The 23,376-nt window shown below is 42.4% G+C and overlaps 2 protein-coding genes across 4 annotated transcripts in view; one reads left to right on the top strand and one right to left on the bottom strand.

Moving 5' to 3' along the window:
* AMER3 (APC membrane recruitment protein 3) overlaps window positions 1-4,723 on the bottom strand; it is a 42,285-nt gene extending 37,562 nt beyond the window's left edge. For both annotated transcript variants that reach the window (XM_033001636.2, XM_033001637.1), the window contains exon 1: window positions 4,639-4,723. The gene's annotated coding sequence lies outside the window, so the exon portion shown is untranslated. The remainder of the gene's footprint in view (window positions 1-4,638) is intronic.
* A 9,841-nt stretch (window positions 4,724-14,564) lies between these two features.
* KLHL24 (kelch like family member 24) overlaps window positions 14,565-23,376 on the top strand; it is an 81,754-nt gene continuing 72,942 nt past the window's right edge. For both annotated transcript variants that reach the window (XM_033001646.2, XM_033001642.2), the window contains exon 1: window positions 14,565-14,824. The gene's annotated coding sequence lies outside the window, so the exon portion shown is untranslated. The remainder of the gene's footprint in view (window positions 14,825-23,376) is intronic.

Here is a 23,376-nt window from a genome sequence, read left to right as displayed (position 1 = left end):
TGATCTGAACTGTATCTCCTTGATAAGAAACACAATGGAGTACCAGTTAGATAACTGGGTCTAGAAACTTCAAGGCTTGTTCCTCTGTCTTTTTTTTTTTTTAGACTAGATGAACAGTTTTAACATAAAAGCCGAAATGGCCTGAATAACATCTGTACTGAGAATATATGTAGTATAATAATGTAAGATACACTGATGGTAGCCTATGCTACCTTTTCAGTTTCCTCTGATGAGAAAAAAAAAAAAAAAGTTAGGTGTTGTTTATTTGTTTTGGGTTTGGTTGGTTGGTTGGGTTTTTTTAAGATCTACTATACATATAATCATCAACTTTGTATGCTAATTGTTTAATGTCTCTATTTAATACCATATATTCTTTTTCTCATTTTCCCCCAGGATTCATGCCAGACTAATTAGAACCTAGTTCATTGTGTCATCCTGCTTATTCTTTTTTAACACTGGCACAGTTTTGGGAATCTTCTCCATTAAAAATATTGTTAAAAATTAACATCAAGAAAGGGAAGATCTCCTCAGTCAACTCTTTGAGGGCTTTTAAGGTCAGACTACCAGCCTGCAGATTTTTTTAAATATTCATCTTAGATGCTGTTTTGCAATTTCCCATACCATGAGTTCCTCTTCAGCCTCATATGATATAAATCATCAATGAGCTTCTTTCCAAACATAGAGCAGAAATATTTATGCGTTGCCACTCTCTTTCTATATCTATTAATACTTTTAGCACTTTTGGTTGTAATGGAATGTAACATGATACCTTTTTTTTTTTTTTTGTCTCTGCAGAGACACAAGTTGTATCTCTAACCCCAGAAGCTGTACCAGTGAAGTTAGAAACAGATTAATGTGCTGTAAGGGAAAGTTACCCTCCAGTGGTTATGTAAAGCTAATCAAAACTTTATGAAAAATTATTATAGGCATTTAAAAAATGGTACATGTCCTCTGGGATTTCTTGATCCATACACTCAGATATACTATTGCCTGTCTCTGTTCTTCTTTAATTATTCTCCTCTTGGATTTAATTTGCAGTATATCTCTTCTTCCACAGAGATAAAGGGTATACAAGGGACTGATTTCTGCCTTTTCAAAGGAAATATATTTTGCAATTAAAAATCACTGTAAAGATAAGAAACCTGTGGAAACTAGCAGTCAGTCTACTAAGGCTAGGTTGTTCTGTTTTCAACAGGCTCTGGATATTTTTTTTGTTAATGTTACTTGGCCTCTGTTTTTTTTAATATCTGGGAAATTACTTACGGAACACATGTTTAAATGGAGGACATTCTTCAATCTCATACTGGACTACAGTTTAATTGTCATTTACAATGATCTTAGGTGCAGCAGCATTGAGACTTCCCATCTACGGTAACCACTACTTTTATCTGTCTTGATCTTACCAGCTGCTTGCTTTTGGGATTTCACAAGTGTCCAAGCAGGCAAATAGATCTTAATTTTGGGCTTATACTGTGATAGAAATAAGGTTTTTGTTTAAATTTGGATAATACTGCTCATAAAATGCAGAGATACTTTGTGCTCAAACATATACCAATCTGTGCAGGGTGTCTTTTCATAAAAACAGAAGGTTTTACTGTGTCTGTGATTCATCTAAAAGTAAATTAAAGTTTTAGAATGGAAACAAGAACACATTCCTGTAGGCTGAGGAGACTTGGTTTTAGGACAGTCAAAACAATTGCTTATAGTTCTGGGTTACGAGGACCTGAACAAGACTGAGTTAGGTAACTGTTCTGGTTAATAAAAGCCATATTCAGATGGCCTAAATTCTACCTAAGTCCAGGTCAACAGACAAGGAGGCCAAAGAGGGGTGCAGTGGAGCTGGGCTGGGTATTAGGAAGCAGGAGGAAGGTGGGTAGAGGCAGGATTCAAACTGTCCAAATATTGGCTCTGTCACGTGCGTCAGAGAAGAGGGGGGTCACACTTGCCTCTGCCCATGGTCCCCAAAGCTTTCTGCCAGACTGAGCTGTCTACAGTTTTCCTTCTCTGGAGGAATGGGGGAAGACTGGCTTTGGTTTTTGGGCTGCTGTCAAAGTATCTTATATCTTACAAGCTTATCTCACAGTGGAAAGGTTTGCTTAGGTTATCTTAAAATAAAAGGTAAAATAGGTTGTGCATTAATGTGTCAGGAGCTAAAATAGCAGCCCTCTTGAATGTAACTCTAGGAAGATTATCCTTCTGAGAAAGTAGAAGTATCTGCTTCAGTGAGGTTGCAAGAATAGAAATAATAATATTACAAAAAGGGAAATTTAAATGAACTCTCTGGCTTCAGCAAGTTTGGCCCAAAATTAATTTGCTTAAGTGGGAAAAAAAATAAAGCTTATTTTTTTCAAAATCAGGTGTCTAGCTTGGACACTCTTACTTGCTTGTTTGATGTGTAATTTATACATAGTTGTATTTCTTGGAGATAGAAATAAGCAAAATTTAGAATGCAGTCATTTTGCAGGGGAGATAGGAGTGCTTGTTCTGCTTCTTTACATTTAGATCATTCTTAAAATTGGCAGATTGTGGAGATAGCACCTTGCTGTCCTTTGCTAAGCAGAATTCTACATGCCACTTGGAGTCTTAATTTCACCTCCCTCCAAGCATTTTCCTTTTATTAAAGGAAAAAGTTTATAAACATTGCATACTCTTTTGTTTTTTTTTAATTTAGTAAGAAGGAAAAAAAATCTATTTGGACTGCTTTTATGTTTTAGGATACAAGTTTAGAGTGGGTCCAGAATCCCTTTTCCACAAGTGGCTTCATATCAATCAGACTTCAGATCCTGAGTATCAGAGTTACCTTTGAAAATATTACCCCTGCTTTCCAAACAAAAATGGTAGCATAATTAAATTTCCTGAAAACATATATCTGGTTTGGGCATTTGGACATGTATTATACTTAAAATGGATGCACCTTAAGATTAAATGTTTTTTAAAATATTTCTTGAGAAATTGTATATTGGGAAAGGGAAAAGAAGGGGATAAAGAGAGTGCTCTGGGAGGCCCTCTCTTCCTACACCTAGTTAACCTGGGAGGATTTTTGCTGGGCACCAGCTGAGAGTCCTAAAATACAAAAACAAGCAAGCATGAGGTGGGGAGAGACACAGCTACTTTTAAAGTCAGTGGACAATACTAATTTTTAATGCTTAGGATCTAATCAATTAGCAATGCATAGAGAACAGCTTGTGCTTCCAGTAAAGTGTGTGGGGGGGTATTTTTGAAATAAGACTATTTACGATCAAAAACCTTAACTCTCTATCTCAGAAGATGAAAGTTAATAATGGAAATACTTGATAATAATCATAGGCATATATTCCATTCTGATAATTTGATTTTTAATTACAAAGGGATAAAATGCTTCCTTGCTAGAGGGTAGTGATATCCTGTCTGCAGTTATTCTAACACTGTTTCTAGTAAGCAAATAAACATAACAGTTCTTCGGGTGAAAACCAAAGAGGATTTTAAAGCAGGACTCATTTTCTCACTTAAACTGATTACCCTGCTAGTATCTCATCTCCCTTAGAAAACAGAAAAGAATGGGGTGGAAAGGATGGAGGATGTAATCAGGGATAGTCATGATTCAGGATATAGAAGAATGTTTATTTTTAAAGATGCCAGTGTGACACACAAGCCTGCATTAAGATCATGCCTCTTGTTAGGAGTACTCCTCTCATTCCCCTTAATCATTTCTCTCTCTTGGATAACCTAGGATGCCTAATTATTTGCATATACATTTAGGTCAGGCAATGGCTTTCTCACCAGCAAAAAGCACACTGGTGTCTCTTCCTTCAACCTTAATTCCACTGAGCACACAAAGTAAAATCTTACACTCCTTAGCAGAATGCTAGAAGGACGTGTAGTTAAATGCTTAATCTTATTAGCAGTATGCTATAGGGAAGCCTGAACCTTCCTTTAAGCCCTGCCAACTGTTCAGTGGAGCTCAGGATTTTTCATAGTAAAAATTAACCACGTTTCTACTCCCAGCACACTGTCCTGCTGTGTGCCTACAGTAGGGGTCCCTGGGGGCACAGCAGCACCCACTGCTTCTCCCAGCCCCGCGTGGGGCACCCACTGCTTCTCCCAGCCCCACATGGGGTGTGTGGCAGGGAGGAAAGAGGCTGAGACCATGACAAAAGGAGGCTTCTCCTCTGACAAAACCTCTGCACCCCTCACTCAGTTTTCTTCTATACCTGAGGCTGAAAGAAATGTAACTGCTTGAAATGTTCCAATTACACCGTGTGAAAGGGCAGCATAAACTCCTGAACAGGCAGCTATTGAATCACTATTGCTAGAAGAAGGAAGCTGAGCAGAAATTTCCGCTGTGTACCTGAGAAGAAAACGGGGCATTTTTTACTTGCCCTGACCAGCAGCCTGTTGGTACCAGACAGCCAAGTGTTAATGCTGTCAGCTGTGGCTGGTTTTAGTAATTTATTGCCTTAAAGGGAGATAGGATGGGCATTTATATAAATACAGGCACACACTTGTCACTTGTATGGAAAAATAACTGAAAAACAATGCTTCAAAAATGAGCAGTCATCCCAAAATAATAGTCCCTTGGAGTCACTGTGAGTGTCAGAGCAAAGGAAATGCCATTGAACCAGAGCAAACAATAAGGCAGATCACAAAAATCCTACTCACCATGTTTTATCACTGAGCAGAAATCCTCTGTCTCCTAGCCTTGCTACTGAGGCTGGTCTTTATCCAGAGGCTCCTGTGATGCTTTTCAGATTCTGAGGGGCTGGACCACTGCTGCTCTCCAGTGTTACTCTCCACCCCCTGTCTTTTCCTCCTCCTTCTTCCTTCATCCCCACCCCCTCATTCCTCCTGCTTGTAGCTTTTTTGTACCTTACATAGATTCTAGGCTTCCACATGTAGCTTGATTTAGGAAAGATGCTTATTTCAGCCATCTGCTTGATGCCATGGAAATGTCTCCATTGCTAAGGAATAAAAGCCCAGAAGGTAAGCTTGGGAGTCCTGAGCCAGCATTTCGGTTCCTCTGTATACAACTGCTTATTAAATAGGGAGGAACACAGCCAAATTAATTTAATTTCTCACATGTTTTTTTGTTTCTGGCTAGGATTAAGGAAAAGCAGTCCTAACATGCTTTTAGGTTAGTGAGATGCTTCACTATGCAATGTATGCAGATTATTGGCTGTGTCACCCTTTGTAGGCTTTGTTATCACTGAAGTTAGAGGAGATTTCATGTGGGAGCAAAGTGGCATAAGGGAAGAGTGAATATTTCTGCTGCCCAAAGCTAGAGTGCCTCATATTGCCTTCGACAAACAAGATTATCAAATTCTCCTTATAGTCAGTCTAACTTTTGCTTCAGTGTGCAGTGAAGTCAACATCTGATGTTACAACATCATTCTTTGTTACACAGATGAGCTTATTACCATCACAAGCACCAGAGCTTTAATCTTACAGAAGTGTAAAGCTGGCATCCTTGCCCCAGCCCTCTCTCCGTGAAGGGCTTCCAACCTGGTCATATCTTGATTGTCCATCCCCATTAACTCTCCTCTGAGTCCTTTACATCAGTCTCTCAAGCCCCCTGCCTTCTCCTTCCTGCTTGTCGAAACACCTCTGTTGGGGCCATGGTTGGGGGCTCTTCAAAGCAAAAGCATATGCAATGAAGCAGTGGCTTAATCCACTTTCAGTAACTTTCCTGTGAGCTGCAGTTTAGAGCTGTACTCTCGGATAATGGAGTAGTTTGAGTACAGACTGGCATATCTGCGAGCAGTTTACCTTTCCGATGTAGGGGCTAACATCACGGTTGCTTTCAGAGAACAGGCAGCTCTCAGATGATTGAGTGAGACAGAGCAAGTTCAGACAGGTCCAGTCTGTGCAGGTATTTAGAAAATCCTCCAGCTCTGTATGAACTGAAGATGAGCATTCCCTCACAACTGGAGCTGGTGCATCAGTCAGAGAGCTGATCTCTTCTGTCCCCACATGACAGCAGAAAAGGAACAAAAGCTTTACCGTGCTACCTGTTCTCATCCTTTCAGTGTGCTTTAGCTGAGTCTTGGGCATGAGGGAGGAAGGAGCTTAAACGTTTGTGCTGTCTAAGCTTCTAAAGCTGCAAAATCAGCCAGTTAACCTGAAAGGAGGCAGAACAGAGTGCTCCTGCTCTGAGTTCCAGCCAGTAAGCCACTCAGGTGTCCCTGGTGGTAGACACTGGAAAATTACTACTTGGAAAACACCCCAGGTTCAGTCCAACCTGCAACAAATTAGTATTGTATGAGCAAACCTAGAAAGACTAGGGGTTTAGATTTTTTTATTTGGAAATCATTCATGCACAGTTTCTGAGCTGAGTTTCTTAACTCTGAAGTGCAGGTATTCAAGGTAAAGGTAATCAGAGAAGATGTACCCAAATATGGCATGTTGAGAAGTACATAGGCAACAGAGAGCACTTAAAATGGCATTTGAAGCCTACTTCATGTTCAACTCAGGCTCAATAAGACAAGACATCCTCAAAGATTTAGAGAAGAGAATCTGGCTAGGGAGGAGCTCTTGGCTCCAGTAGTGTTTCAGGTAGTTCCCACACCTGCTGTCTCTAGGACAGTCTGTTGCTGCCCCTCAGAAACTGGGAAAGCTCTCATATAGATGTCCCTGTTTCTAACAAATGGTACCTGTTGTCCCTTTGCTGGAGGAGTTAGAGGAGGTCACTCTAGACCTGGATGAGATACCCAAATCTGTTCATGGTGACTCAGGTAAAGCAACGCCTGTGATGAGCGAACTCCAGGTTTTAGGATGTTTACTTCAGGATGTCCATGTGGACAAACATTTCCATCTTTAGGGCCTTTTATTTCCCTTCATCAAGGGAAGTGGCTAAATCCATTGGCTATCCGTGGCCATAGCGATCCACAGCCATAGCCTCCATTGGCCTAAATCACAGTCTCATTGCATGCACTGGTAAATGCACAGTATGTTGAATAGCAGCTGAACCATGGTAGCCTTTATGCAATAGAGCTTTTTTATCTTCCTAAATAGTTCTCAACTTGTAGTGGCTGTTGATCAGCTTGGTTCAAAAGGTTGGTTCATGGAGAATCTAATCATCCTCTCTGATTAATTCTGATTAATTCAGTCTGTCCAGAATTGTTTTGGGCATCAGTGGGCATAAAAGGGAAGGGAAATCAGAAAACTGTAAATGAGGGGCACGCGGAATAGCTGCCATCTGTTTAGCAGAAGCACACAGCCCTTGGCTTGGGGAGTATGGGGAGGGCCCTTGAGAGAAGAAGGACTAAGGAACATACAGTCCCTGACATGGCAAGAGTAGGGCAGCAGGGTCCTTGGTATCCAGTGAGGAGGAATGGGGAGAGGAGGAGGAAAATCCACATAAGGGGCAGTGTGGAGACAGGGAGGGAGTTTTAAGAGGAAGGAGGCCCAGCCTTCCAGAGCTTGAAGTGGGTAGCAAATGTTTGCACCAAATGATTGAAGACAGCTCTTAGCATGAGCAAAGCACAAAAAGCAAACTATACTATTTTTAAATTTTCTTTCATGGAAGAATGTAGCAGATTCTTTAATGCTGAGACTCAGAACAAAACCATTTGCTGAGATAGCTCTATTTGTTTCCGAGGAATTACTTACAGAATGAATTTGACCCAGGCTATTTCCTGCCAGTGAACTAATGAAGAGTCTAACATCCCCAATCCAGTTGAGCTTTCTGCTAACATCAGCTTAAACTTAATTATTCATGGATTCTTATCAGTATTTCTTGGTTTTGCATGTCATAGAGAATTGGTAATGGGATATGGAGCTTTTTCTCTCCAGTTTGCTAGCAGAAGACTGCCCTAGCTTGAAGCGAACAATCTTTGCTACTTATCTGACTGCTTCCCAGGGCTTACATTAAGTTAATTGCTACTGTCTTTGTAATTACTTGGTGACCTAGTGTTTGCTGCAAAATTTAGGATTGTGAATTGTTTTAATAACATCAGTACTTAGAAAACAGAAGAGATTTCTGTAAATGTATTCCACCCCAACATCTCCTGCCTGTCTTCCCTGTGAGGCACTGTGGTTGCCATATTTGCTGCCAAGGGGATGAAGTGAGTAGGGTTGCAAGAGCCCCTTTCAGTACTGGTATTAAAAGTTTGGCTGTCCTGCCTGCCAGCCCTTGAAGTGCCAGTGATGATGCCCGCAAGGGAAGAAAGGAATGCCCAGTGCCTCCAGGACAGCACTGATCATGTTTTCGGTAGTGCTGTTCCAGGTACTATGGATGACTGATTGTGAACTGCTTGTTGCCTCAAAGGAGAATGAGAAGGGATTTTGAGGAAAAAAGAAAGTGATGAGGACATTTCTCCAGCTGCTCATGTTAGAATAGTGGCTGCCCTTAAACTTCCTGCTTTAAACAACACCTGGGAGGAACATGACATCTCAGGGACCTGACTACAGAAATGTTTAAATACAAGGGATGTTTTCAGAAGTTTTTCCATTCCAGATATGCCTGTGTGTCACAGACGTCTGTCCAGATGAGGCACTAATACCTCCAGTTTATTGAACTACTGCTGTCATTAACAGACACTCCCTGTCTCAAAGGCAAAATAATCATTCAGCATAAAGCACGAGAGATGGCAAAATGCACTATTCCATGGACATCCCAGTGCAACCTATAAGTAAATTTTTCTCAGCTTCTGCTGAGGAAGGTGCTATTGTGATGACTTGAGGGAAGGTTATAGGAAATTTTTAAAGACTCTTTTTGTATGACTTGGTTTTCCTGCTTAATTTTATATTGCTCTCTGCCTGAATACATAAAATTAAGTGCTCTAAGGGCTTAGTCAGGAAACTGAAAAAAGAGATAGGTGTAAGTAGCCATAGACAGGGCTTCAAATAACAGAGACAGACCATCAGTGAGGGAGAAATTATTTTAGTGTCTTTAATGAGATAGTCTTTTAAATGCTGAAGTTGGGATCAAAGGAAGGCTAAAACCAAAAAGACCTAGATAAGACAGAAGTGAGTGATTAGATAAAGTTAGTGAGAGTGAATGCAATAGCACGGCAGGCTCAGATCTACGTGCCCAGACAGAAGGACACTGGGCTGTGAGCAGGGCAGGCTGCTGCTCCCACTTTTCTGCCTTTCACTGTTTGTGTGCTTTTATTTTGTATCTCAGTGAAAAAATAAATCTTTTGTTGTACAAAGACACTGGCTTGGTCACACTGCAGAAAATATACTTGTCACAGGATCTTGCAAAGCAGTCCTCATGGGTGGTATGGGGGCCAAGAACCAAATCACAAATCCTGTTCTGAGGGAAGAAACCTCTTGGCTGAGTGCGTAGTTAGTGGGACCTGGAGGTTAAAGGAGCACTACAGCCAGTCTGCTAACTGCGACAAGTAGCCCCTTGCTGTACATAAAATCCCACTTGTCTAGCAGTCAGTATTTAAATATAGGCATACAAAAGAACATTTGGAAGGTGGGTGATAAATGAAGCCTTTGAAATCACCAGCAGTGCAGCTGGTAACAATGAGGTTAGAAATGCTTATGGCTGATTTACTCAGTGGAACATACATTTTGGAAACAAATCTGTGTGTTGGACTTCTGTTGTTAGTGGCAATGTCACATCCAGATTTTGTTTTAAAGTGGCAAGTTGTGCATTTCAGAAGAGAATAAAATACACTAGCTAGCAGCCCTAGAGATATCATTTGGTAGTGATTGTTTCTCTTGTTCTCCTGCCTCCTGTGTGCTGGGTGATAGTGGCTGACTCCAGAAGCATACTGCCTGCTGCAGCCTTAACCGCCATTGCAGTTGGAAGGTGAAACCTCTGACTGTCTTCCTTGAAGTCATTAAATGGTGTCTGTGGTAGGAGTATGGCGTTACAAGCAAGGCTCCTATGGTAGTGAAATATGACCATTAATATATTTCTGCAGTTACAGTAAATAAAGCAGTAAAACTGGAAGAACTCAGCTTCTGATCAAGTGCTCCATTAATGTATCATGAGTATTGACAATGCCAAGGTCATCATTTGGTTTGTAGCTAGGCTAATTAACAGCAGGTTTTAAAATATGGTATTTTATGGGCCTTCTAGCTGGCAGGATATTTAGAGAGGAATGATTTGTTGAGCACTATTCTTTGGGCTTTATCCTTTCATGGCTTTGGCTGTTATCATAGCTCTGCAACAAAACAATCCCTCCCAGCTGTTTGATTTTTCACAGAGGGGTTATTGACGTCTCTAAGTCAGCTGATATGCCTAGGCAGTACTCAAGCATATTAAACTGTTACATATTTCTCTTATGAATGTGCAGTAGCCATTTTCCAACCAGTAGCCGAGTGCCAGTGTGAGCGAGGGTGGTGTGGTGGCTGGGAGGCAGGAACTGTGTTGGAGGACAGAACGCTGGGAGCCGAGCTCGGCTGGGACCATGCGAGTAGAGCTGCCTTATGGTAGGGTGGGTGCTCTGTTCTTTGCAGCTGTGTGTTGAGCAGGGTGGTAAGCCTGTGAAATAAGACACCTTCCTTTGGGAAAGGAGATTCAGAAATTATTCTTGAGCTTTAATACAGAGATGGCAATTTCTCATTCTGAAAATACACTACTACAACCTGCACTTCTGAAAAGGACTAGTGTTTTTTAATACCTCTGTTTCTAGGCACCTGGTCTGAAACACCTAACAGGGAGTGACTCTTCTTAAAAATCAGATACCATAAGGTGCTTTGAAGCCCTTTATATGTTGGGATTTTACTGTGGAAAACAAACAAACAAACAACAGCCGGAGACTGTTGAGCTTGCAGAACTTGAGTGGAAGGTGTGTGAAAGAGTATGAAGTGGGGAGTGCTGCTGTCTGCATGGTCAGAGCTACATAGTCTGGATGGTCATAGCTACATAGTGATTTGGAGCTTGACAGTGTTTCAAAGAGCCTGGTCCATTCAGAGCTAACATAGTGGTGTCTCAAAATGGACAGTAGCCAGCCACATGAGTTAGCTTCTTCCTCAGCTCATTAAATGAGTTGCCCAGTCAAGAATGAAGTCTGGATTCACATGTAGGTACGTGCATTGTCACAGAAATGGTATGAGAATGACAGAGGGATAGGGACCTTGATTTCCTCATTTGTTGCTGTTGCCTGAAGTTTTCTGTGCAAGAAATGTTGCTGCATCTCCTCATGCTGTGTAGGGCAGGGGGGTCTGTGGTGGACACCCTGCAAATCAGTCACAGGAGCGCCAGACTGCTGCTTGGAGCTGCAGGAGGCAGATTTCTCTGCCTTTTGTCTCTTTCCTGTTACAGATGCTTTTCCTAATGCCAGAGTGGATCAAACCCAGGTTAGCCTGCTCCAGATTGGGAAGCATTGCCCCAGTAATTAGAAACCACCTAAAATAACAAGGTGGTGCAATACTTAGGTAGCGGAAGAGCCCAGGTAATATGCAGAGACACATGAGTCAAGGAGGAGGCTAGCTCTTAGCTGCCGTGGTCCTCCCACGAGTGCTGCTGCCCGCGGTGGGGACGTGGGCAGCTGGGTGGGCAGGCATCGCCCAGGGGAGCGCATCTGCCCAGTGCCCAGCACAGCGCTCCCAAAGCACCCCCATCAGGGCTCCTGGATTCTCTGGTAACAATAATACTGCTTTCCCTGTCCCATAAACATCTTTTTTCAACACCTAAAGAGGTATTTGAAGTTGTGAATTTTTTGCCTGGTCTACCTGATGTGTGCTGCTGTTTCCACCTGAAATGTCTGACGTATTTCTGGTAATTAAGGTGCTGTCACATCCCTTCAGTGTTCAAGGGTGTGAGATAAGTGGATCAGCAATGGGTGTTTTATTTCAGAGTTCTCATCTTCGGCTGTTCGTAGGAGGACAAAAGCCTTCCGTGGAAATGATATGCCTGTCAGACTATGACAGTCATCAGCACTTTCTGTGAGGAGACCAGATTCACTGCTGAGGCAAAGAGGCATAATGACACTGCATTTTAGCACCCCCAACAATAGTTTATTGTCCGTGCTCCAGCACCCCCATTCAGAGCTGTGGGTAACCCAGCTGTGCAGTGATGTGGCTGGGGACAGGAGGCAGGGGAAGGGGAGCACAGCTACTGCACCTATAGCTGCAGCCCCCGTGGTGTGCAGGAGCTGCCTGGGGCTCGTGCTGCTGCCAGAGGGCTGCAGACTGCCCCAGAGCAGCACTGAGTCTCTTTGGACTTTCTCCATGGTTTCTGGGCAGTGTGTATACAGTGCACCAGTGCAATAAAAGGAGGACAGCGGAGTTAAAAGGAGCCAGGAAGAATAGCGCTCATTTAATAAGCATCTGAAATATTTCTAGACAGAAAAAAATGTTCAGGAAAATGGGAGGATTTATTGATCCCATTAATTCTTTGAGCTTTTTCCTTTTACTAGTTGAATTAGCCATAATTTGTATTAATGTATTAAGTATTGTGCTTCTAAGAGAGGTGCTGGTTGGTTAGAGAACAGTCTGAACTACACTCTCAGACACTGCACATTCTTATTTAATATAACTGTGTTTTAATTTACTTCCTAATAAAGAAAAAAAAAATATCCAAAGTCATCTTTCACAGAATGAAACAATTGGTTGCACACTCTTAAAACATTTTTGACAGAAGAATTTATAACAATATTGTAGCTTCTTTTTAGCTTAATTTCCAGATCAGCAAGGTTTATGAAAACTTGTTTGCACCTGCCTACTTCTCCCTGCCTTTGAATAACTTCTACACCAGGTTTATCCTAACTTGAGATAGTGAGAGAGCTCTCAGAAAATATTGCCTGTTTTTAAAGGTTTCATGAAACCAGGTGGCAAGCTAGCAGAGATGGGACATGTAAGTACCTCCACTGGGGAAAAAAGGCTGGAAAAGAAACTCGACTTTTATTAGAAATCAAAAAAAAAACAGCATTGCAGGCAGGTAAACATCTTAGATACAAAAAGCAGTTGATCCACAACAGATTACAAGGTCCCAGAAAAGTAAGCTTTGTTACAGTGCTTGAACTATTTACTTTATTTGTAAACCAGTGAGGAAAAAACCCCCAACCCTCTGTTAAACAGCAATTTTTTATAAGCTTTAATGCAGTAGTAAATAAAATATGAGAAAATTGTAAAAACCTAAATATGAGAGATTTTTCCATGCTTTTGGAAATCCTAACTGTTTTCTAGATTCACAGTGGGATTTATAGGTAACCCGACAACTGCTATAAACCCCACTTCTCACCTTCCTCATTGTATAGATGGGTAGCTGGGTGAATTAATCTGAATGATTCTGATCCAGTATCTTCAGTTATCACAGTGATTTGACCAGAGAATCTCACTCAGAACACATGATGTTTCTGTGAAAAAATACCATCAGCCAGCACAGCTATCTTATTAATTCAAATACCAGAGATAAAGTGTTACATATATACTAATGCCTTTCTGCACCATCACATTATGTTGAGTGATGATGTCACTAAGCCTTTTTTGAACTTGTATTAATGAGAACAAAAACTGAAACCGGGGGCTGGGAGTGGGAGTGTTGTTGGTGTTATTGTTTCCAATTTTTTGAGAAAGTCACTAGTCAAAGGTAATTAATTTTAGGAAATGCACACTTTGTTGTGAAGGATCCTGCAGAGAGACAGGCTTGATTTCTTGTTCCAAAGCTCTCCTGTGGCTGCTGTAGTGTCTCAGCAGGGAAGCCTTCCATCTGAAAAGAAAAGCTGGTAAAATGCATTTCTCAGATGTTAACAGGCAAAGATGCCTTTGTTCAGACTGTTGTAAAATACTACCTATGTTCGGGCTGTTGTTGCAGACAAAGAGACATTCCACTAGATGTCCCTCCGTATCAAACATTGAATATGTTTCCATGTAAACATGGAAACAATTTCTTGGCTTTGAATTTCCCTGTAAGCTTTGTCAACAAACTTTCTATCTCATGATTCACATAGACCAAACACAAGCCTTCTCCAGTCCTAAAAACTGAGCAGCTTTATTCCTGCAACCCGATACCTACATTAAAATACCTTGCCTTTTTTTACTCTTAAGCTGTACTCAGAATATGTATGCTTAAAATCCTGCCTTCTCATATATGGGAGTTATATAAGTGGCTGTTAAATGTTGTTTTTATCCACGTATAGCAAACTGAGATCTGAGATTTAAGGTTACAAGATTGTCATGCATGTTCATAAACAAAAGAGAAAGCACTGATATTACAGCCTTGTGATTTGTCTTGTTGCACCTGTTCTGCTTAAAATTTTTACATCTGGCAGGGTTCCCTAAGGGGAAAAAACTCACAGAACTAAACTTTCAGAGGATTTAAATTGACATTACTCTATTAACATTTCAAGAATTGCTTTAATCAACTTCATCTTTGGCTTTGGTTGAGGAATTTTGAGAAAGATCCCTTCTGATTATTCTGCATATGACAAGTCAAAAGGAGGCCATTTTTGGAGGCCTCTTCCTTGAAGTGTGGCAGAGAATACTTCCTTGTATTTGTTCCTCCAGGTCACTGCTGTTTGTCCAAATAACACCCTCTTGTGCTTCTTGCATTTTGCTGATGCTACCTCGTGTTAAATTGCTGGATGCTTGACACAAGTCTCATCTTCCTGCCGTGAGCTCCATGTAGGTAAACTCCTTTCACACACAGCTCTTTCCAGTGCTAGTTATTCCCAGAGAACGACTCACACACCATTAGTGGTGCCCAAACACTCCAGATCTTTATAAGTGAGCCTGATGGTAGATGTGTAGCAGAGACTGTGCCTAATCCTGCCGGTGTACAGGTGCTTATAAAGGGAATTTCACCAAGTAGCTGACCGGGAGTTAAAGCAAAAGAGGTCTCCCTGGTGCTAACTCGATGCTTTGCGCACAAATGGCAACTCACAGCACCTGCAGGAACCACACAACAATTTAAGAGATGGAAACAGGCCTGAGGAAGAGACCGAGGGTAAGGTGTTCCCGATACTGGATGTATTTTTGGTTGGGCTAAGAAGGGGGTTGGGAACTAGGTTTATGGGTTGGAGACTGCGATTAAAGGATGGTGTAGAAGAATTTTGTGTCCTGCCCCAGTGCAGCGCATATAGCCCATTGCAGAGCTGGGTGCTGTTGCTGTCCTCTGAGATGCTGCTGCTAATAATGATATCCCAGCTAAGCAGGTTTGGAAATGTCTGTAATGAAATGAAAGCCAAAGTCTTTCTTCTCATTTTGTGGAGTGACCCATGAACTTTGGGTCTTAAACTGCTGTAAAATATGAAATAGGCTCAGGACAATTTGAAGTAATGAGTTGCTTGACAGGAAAAGGGCAAACAACGGTGCGGGGGGTACTAACAACTGATGCTGGTCATACGTAAATTAAAACTGTCATTAATAAGGTACATGTAGGGGGCATTCATCAAGCAGTGTACGGAGGGGCTAAAAAGTTGAAATTAAGTGATCATCACCATCAAAATAAGAAAACATATCTTAAAGTGTGCTTTTGTGAGTAGGCAAGAACTGGTGCATTCAGTGGGGAGGAAATGCAGGAGATTAACAAGAATGCGACTGAATATTGCTGTGGGCTCTGGTGAGTGCTCTTTGTTTCACTGTGCTGCCTTCAAGGGGCTGGAATCAGTTTTCCTTGCTGAGAAGGTTGGTGTTGCTAAATGGTATTATGATGACATAATGAGGAATCAGAGTAGCTAAGTCTTGACAAGGCATCCAGCTCGAGTTAATTAAAATAGAGAAGTCATACCATGGTGCCAAGGGAAATGGTTAAAAGCACAGATGGGGAGATTTGATTGCTTACTGAGGATTAGTGTGGTTAGTGCAGAGGTCTTAAAAGGACAAAGGGACAATCTGGACAGCCTCAAGGCTGGAACCAGAAGCTGAGAAGAGACATGAGCATGTGGATTACAGAGAAAACAATTTTAAAGGTCACTTGTAGTATGAATTTGTGAAGGAAAAGGCAAGCTTTAGGGTTAACCCAACTTTTTTGTGATTATGGGAGTTGAGTCTGGGAAAAAGGATGCCTGTACACAGTCATGGTTCATCATAATAAATGTAATTATGCTCATACTGTAGTAGAGCCAAGCCCAGGCCTGATCTGTTTAACAAAAGGTTATCCTGAGCCAAACTGTTCCCAGTCCAAGCCAGGCTGGCCCATCTTTTTCAATGTTACAAAGCAGATGTGGTTCAAAGTGTGCCTCAGCATGCCAAGTGAGTCTTGCAGGTGTTAGCTACAACTCTGCTGGGGTCCAGTAGCAAAAACCTGTCTGCTCTGGCCTGGAGGAGGAAAAAAATGAGTGTAGCACAGGATGAGGTGTTAGTGGCTGCTTCTGTGCTGCTCACAGCAGCCATAATCCCCTAGTGTCCAGTTCCCACAAAGGATCATAGTGCGGAAATATAAGTAGATCTGTTTTGGCCTAACAGTCCCGAGCACACTGAATTAGATGGCCATAATCTCTTCTCTGCACATCCTCTCATATTGGGCTTAATTCCTGCTTGGATTTGCAGACATGGTACATAGGTTTATTGCATTTGTTGCTGTCTTCACAGGGACTGCATGGAGATGCAGGAGGCCTGGGCCGATCCTAGGACAGGATTGTACAGAAGAGCCCTTCCCTCCACCCCACCCCCCCCCACCTCCCCCCAAAAAAACCCTCAACCAAGTTAAAGCTCAGGGCAGGCGGGGTTATTTCCCTGAGAAGAGGTAAGGGATTGTCTGGAGGCAGAAGGAGGAAGTACTGGAGCAGATGAAAATGGAGAAAAATTTCCAGATTAGGAGTGGTCCTTAGAAAAATAAGATGCACAAAAACACATTTCTTCCCACTCTTCATCAGACTAGATGCTGCCTAATGTCCGATCGGCTCTCTGTCAGGTTAGAGATCTTCTTGTGCTAAACAAAGAACACAGGCTGCTTGTTCCTAGGCTACTATATTAATTGAAAACAAAACCAGCAAGTTATTTAGTAGTTCAGAGCTGCTTTTGTTGGGCCTCTTGCTGGAAATTGGTCCTGATTATGCATAGATTATCAGGGAAGCTGGTCATTTATAGCATGCTAAAACCAGAAGGGATAGTATAAAGGGCGGGTAGGAGGAGCTCACCCTCCTCCAGTTCATTCTCAAAAACAAATACCCTTTTATAATTCTGTATCCCCGCAGACACCCTGTGAGGCTCCAAGGACCCTAGTTTGAGTGTGACAAAGAGGGAGTTAACCCACTGCAAGCTGTTCTCCAACAGGTTGAAACACTTTGCTTGGTGGGGATAAAGTCCCCAAGCTGGTGTTTGTTGATGGCTGATCATGGGACAGACCTCTCTCTATTTTGGGAACAGGAAGGGTGAGCCTGGGAATCTTGCCAGTAAACAGCTTGGGGTGTAGCCTCAAGGGCCTTTACGTTCCTCTGGTCTGTCCTTACATGTCATTTCTCTCACTTCAGGGCTGAGGTCACTGCAACTCTAAAGTTTTTAGCAAAGTGTCAAGGTGAGACACTTGCTGTGAAACCAAATGTAGACCACGTGGCAGGCAGCTCCTGTGTCAGCCCAAGCAAGCAGCTGAAGTTCAAGAACATTTGGTTTATGTGAAAGGCCTGTACTACTCGTGGTGTAGATTTGAGACTACGGGAGCAGAGGGGCTTCCCCTTACACTGACTCCTCAGCTTCTAGGGCCACCAACAGCAGAAATACCTTGGATATAAATTTGCTTTGACTAAAATTGGGGCTCAGTAATGCATATCAGAAACTGCCTCACTGAGGGTGTTGACAGGTGCCGAAGCGGTTCACAAATAGACAGTGTAGGAGACTTTCAAGACAGATAGCTGGGGATGAAAAGTGACATTGTGCATCTCGTATTTACCATCACTTCAATCTCCAATAGCAGGCAGGATAGAGAAATAAGTAGAGAGACAGTCTCAGCTCAGAAATTGATGCGGAAGGAATTGGCACAATACTTGGCAGGAAATGAAGAAACATGAGTGGCAAGGGTTGGGGTGGTGTCCTGGGGGACGGCACACATAATTCCACAGCTGTTGTGTTAGAGCTGTAGCTGGCACTGATATAACAGCACTGGTTTGAATACAGCTTGGGAAGGCATCCTTGGGAAGCCGAGTGTTTGAAAAGGGAGAGAGTTGTGGGGCAGCTAATATTGGAGTGACCACCACAACATCTGAGGGAGGTAGCGCTTCCAGCAACGGGAGCTGCACAGGGGTGTGTGCCCCTGAACTGCCTCAGAGCATCACTGAGGGACTTCAGTGGGGGGACCGGTGCAGTTCTGGTCTGGTTCAAATCACAGCTCCTTAAAATGGCTCATTAAAAGGGTTGCTAATGCATTTAAGTTTTTCTTCCTGTGTATGTTGTCTCACAGCTTTTGTGATCTATAGCAGTTTTGTGCATCTTTAATATTCCTCTTAGTTGCTCTCTCTTGTGCTGGTCTGGCACTGGAATGTTTTCTTTGGAGGAAGAAACTGCTGCTTCATGGGAGGAAAAAGCAGCTCAATTCAAAGGACCTAGGAATTTCTGAGAAAATGCTGAGAATGGGTTAGAAAATTTGTTTGTTTTCCGTTCACCCCAGTAGCTGTAACTATAATGAACTCTTACAGAATGAGCATTTGCCTCTGGATAGCTGAGTTGTATTTGAGCTACCTGGAGGCAGTTTGAAGCCAGTCACCATGCTAATAGGTAGCAGTGCTTACGAAAGCCTGGAATGACTGAAAAGGGAGTGCAATATGTTGGCCCTGAACCAAGACGCAGGAGTCGAAATTCTAATTTCTGGCTCTGTCACGGCTCTTCAGTATGATTTGTGTTAAATTGGCTGAAAATGCATCTGGCCTCAGTTATTCATCAGGTACCACTGTACCCTTGTTCACAGAGCTTATGTCGGCTCTAGGTGCTGCTGAGGACAGTAACAAAGGAAAAGGGAGGACATATTTTCTCTGGAGCTCCTCATGCACATCCTTTAATGAGCTGGAACTTGGACTGGAAAAGAACAAAACAAATAATTAAACTAGAAATAAAATTGACTGTGTTTAGTGAAGATCTCAGCTTACTGGCTGCCTTCAGCAATGTTCTCTGTGTGCCTCGAACTCTCCCTGTCATGAGCTGTAACTTTGCCAGTTTGGTGAGAAGTTCTGGGCATATTAGTGAGTGATGCCTCTGCTTTGTGCCTGTGGAGGTCACCAGGAGAAAGAGACTAATGTGGGCATACATAACCCAAACACTGGTAGTTTTGCCTAAAAAAAAATACTATCTCTTTTCTTTCCAAGTTTGGAGCATTTGTGTTCCACCCCTTGTGCTCCTCCTCCCTCCCTAACATTGCTTTCCTGCCATGAAGTCTGAATCTCCTGTGTGAGAGGACGGGGTATTGCTATGGAAATGAGCGGGAGCAGTACAAAGCAGCTGTTAGAGGGACAAGGCAGAGCAAGGCCCCATGTGGAGAAAATCTAATTTTTAAGCACCTGTGCTGGATAAGTAACAAAGAAGCTGCTGGGAAGGGAAAACAGAGCTTGTGAATGGCACTGTGTATGCGACCCACAGCATATCCCCTGCTTGGCTAATAAGAGATTGTGACTCTTACACAGCACATGCTGGCAGTTAATCTCTCTGCCATATGGCAGCTGTGCCTGGCACCTGCTTCATCAGTGTGAGATAAGGTCAGCATCTCCCTGTGGGCAGAGGTATTTCAGAGAATCAGTCTTACTTCAGCATCTTTGCCATCTGGGAATCACTGCTGTTCCTACATACAGCAGAGGGAACTGGGAAGGAGCATCTTAACTTTGGCAGCGAGGCTTCTTCCTTCCCAGGATGGTGCTGTGCCTTGGGCTAGTCTGTGCCATGTACAGGTTGTATCCACTCATTCACAGTCTGTCAACCAAAGGCATGAATAGGAAGAGATAACATGTATTTTCTTTCACACTGCATTTTTCCTCCCTTTTCTGTTTCTACTCCACTTCTAGTGTGCTTCCTCCCATTTTAATTCCTATTTTGTCTTTGTCCCCCCCAGCACGTACAGCAGGCAAACGCTTCCCAGCTGCCAGGGAGGAACTGTGTACAGCTGTGACTGGGGTCCTCTTGTCTGCTGCACCACCATTAAAGTCCCTGCCTGTCTGCTTGTATATGCCAATCTGTCTCTTCTACCCTTTTTCTCCTCCTGTCTCTCTTCTGGTATTTAATTTTATCTTGCACTTTACACTCTCCAGCCATCTGTCTCCTTTCTCATCAAATCATCCTTCAAGGAAATACATGCTAAACCTCTCCTGTATTGCCTGGCTTTTTACATGAGACAAAACATGTTAAGATGGGGACATAGCCAGATAACTTCTGCTTTTGCCTGCCTGCAGCAGTCCTTCCTAGGCAGTGTTGGAGATGATTGCTGGAGAGACAGAACAGAGACAAAATTTTCAATGCCAGCCACAACCAGAAAGACAGACAGTCTGAGATGGAAGGATGCTCTTAGGAGGTTGGTGGATGTATATATCTCCCCCACTTGAAAAGCTTTCTCTCAGGAGAAAAAGCTTTCTCCCTCACATAAAGGAGGAGTTGAGGAGTCATGAATTCAGATGTGTATTTCTAGTTCTGCTCATGACTCTGTGTGATACTGAATATGGGTTTAATTTCTTCTGATAGCTGCTAAATCCTCAGATAAGAGTGGTATGTTACTGTTTGTTACCTAAAGGCCTTAGATTTCTGCAGGTAACTCCTGTTATGCCAATGTCATGTAGTGTCTACAATTTTAGAAAAGTTCCTCCTCGCAAACTGCTTTAGGAAAGAGGCTGTTATTTTAAAAATAGGCTTTATATAGTAGGCTGTTACTCCTGTTGCACAGTTGCATTGTTATGAAAAGTAGGTAGGCAGAAGAGAACATTAAATCTAAAAGAGACTAGGATGCCTTTTCTTGGTGTCCCATGAATCTGTCCATAAATGACCATGTAAACTGACAGTTGTTTGCTATAAATCCCTGGTCATACCTGCAGCTGGTCACATGAAAACATGTTGGTGGATGAATCATGTAGGTCCTTTCAGCATAAAAGCATTGTGGCAGAGGAAAACCTGTCTTGGTTTGTATTGACAGGCTTAGGAAATTAAAATGGGTGAGTTCTCCTGGCTGCCTCTCGCAGCAGTCGGGGCCAAGCAGTGACCTGCAGGAAAGTAGGTGGTGTCTGGGACTTGCAGGCACTTTCCCCCCCCCCCCCCCCCCCCCTCAGGCTGTATTACTTCTCTAACCTTTTGTTGAAATATTTGTCAAATATTCCAAAACTCTTCTTTTGACATCCAGCTTAATTCTCAATATTGCACTTGCCAGACAGATTTGGTAAAAAATTTACCTTGGCTTTGTGATCACTATGGCCTGATGGTATTTGGAATTAGAAAAAGTGATTCAGGGATTTAATGCTAAGTCCTCCCAGTCTCTGTTTCTCAATGTTCTCTCTTCTGTTTAGGACTCTCATCAAAATGTCTTCAAACCAGCACTGTCCCAATCCCAGTTTTCTTTTGCTTCAGGTTTCATTTGACCTTTAAAATCACTGCAATCTGAGCTTAGTTTTCACACCCATTTCTTTACTTCCTTAACTTTAGTAATTGATGTGCCTGATTTGTGAACTTTGTACAATTACAAGAGCGATGCATATATCTCTTATCTATAGCAAATAACAAACAAGGTGCTGAATGATAGTTGTGGAGCCAAGTGGAGACAGGTAGCTGAAGCATGGAGACTAGGACAATAAGACTAGGACAGCCAAGCTGTACCTATCCCCTGTGGGTCCTGACCTTAAAGAGGCTTGCAGAAAAGTTTAGAGGGAATCTTAAAGATTTAGAAAAAAAATGTTTTAACTTACTTTCTATTTAAAGGAGAAGAAAAAGCTCAACCAGAAAAACAGTTCAGTTAAACTGTTCTGATTATTTGTTTTTTCACTGACAGCAGCTCATTTCCTCAGAGTAAGAATATGGATACAGGCAGGAAATAATTATAGCTGGTTCTCTGCCCTGCTGGAGGGACCTGACCTGCTTATGGACACTTGGCTATTCACGGCTGGGAAAGCTTCAGCAGGAAGTGAGATGCCTTCTGGACCTAGATAAACCCAGAAGTGGGACACTCAGGGCAGGAAGTTGAAGAAACTGCTGTTGCATATGATGGCTCCTGAGCTCAAGGCTCTGTTACTGAACACGACTGGAAAAAGCTCCATGAAACAACATTCCAGTGAAAATGTTGATTTGTTGGACCTAACTGTCTCATCCAAAACACTTTTGGTGAAGGATCTGTGGTGAACTCCCATGTGACCCTTCTACACTGCTCTCCTTGGGCTCCCGGCCAGGCAGGTCTGTCTCTGGGGCAGACCCAAATCACAGTATGATTTTCTAGGCTAGGACCTGGTGAGTGATGCTAGAACAGACATCCATGTCAAAGACGCCATGCTGATAGTGAAACAGTGACCTGATGGCATCCAGGGAACCTCAGAGATGAATGTGAGCATACAATTTAGTGCCACACTTCCTCTGGGTATCCCCCCCTAAGACAATCTCTTGGGATGAAGGGCTGGGGAAATCTCAGCATTATTCTGATTGGCTTCCCTTTCTTGTATGGTGCTTTTCTGACATGGCAGCAGTGTACTTGTTGAATTGATTAGACTAAACTCTTGGTGAAATAGGAAGCTTCCCTATGTGTGTACACAGTTAAGTCCATACCAACTACTGTAAGACAGTAATATTTCTGAACTTTTCTGTTCAATTTGACAGTACCTGTTTATAGTCATTAACAGAATGTAATGTAGTACAGTCTTTGCTGGATTTAGTGTTCAGTGTACTTCCTTAGATCTCCCAAACTCAACAGATAAGATAACTAAGCTTTCAGTGGGATGTTGACTGAAGCAGAAATGAGTAATTAACAGTGTGTGATTCCGTTTGAAAATCAATACAGACTGTATTGAGCCAGAATAAGAGCCAGAAGAGGGGCTGCTAATACTGTAGGTCTGAATCAGCAAGATATGGAAAAAGTGTATCCACCTAACATAAATTTACCAGAGAGCATTTAAAAAAATCAGTAACTAAAGCATTAAGGCCAGGTTTACAGGAAATTGCAGGAGAGTCATTCAGGTTGGCACCACAAAATATTGAACCCTGAGATGCAATGGCAAGGAGCTGTCTAAGTTCAGTATCCTCGGGAGTGGAGTTTAGAGCTGCCAGCATCTTGCAAATTGTTCAGATGTGGAAATGCTTCCTAAGCTCGAGAAAATGAAAGGAGGCAACAAGCAGGTATTCTCCAGAGACACCTGTATATTGATGTGCCAAGACACCAACCTTCTACATTTTTTAAATCTAGCAGAACTATACTGGGCAGTTATAATCCCCTGTGGAAATCTGGGGGGAGTGGCTTTGGATGGACTTGCCCGGGTCAGGCAGGATTGAATCTATCTTCCAGTTATTTGCTCTTTTCCATTTTTGTAAAACTAATGCCTACCTGTATTCCTAAGACTTTTACAGTAGAACAATTAAAGCTGAACAAGCTCATGCCATAGGGCTTACTCTGCCATCCGT

The sequence above is a fragment of the Tyto alba genome, unplaced genomic scaffold, assembly GCF_018691265.1.
Source record: "Tyto alba isolate M040663 unplaced genomic scaffold, T.alba_DEE_v4.0 Super-Scaffold_10, whole genome shotgun sequence".
In the NCBI taxonomy this organism is placed as follows: Eukaryota; Metazoa; Chordata; class Aves; order Strigiformes; family Tytonidae; genus Tyto; species Tyto alba.
The sequence above is the reverse complement of the archived record's forward strand: the minus strand, read 5'-3'. Positions and strand labels throughout refer to the sequence as shown.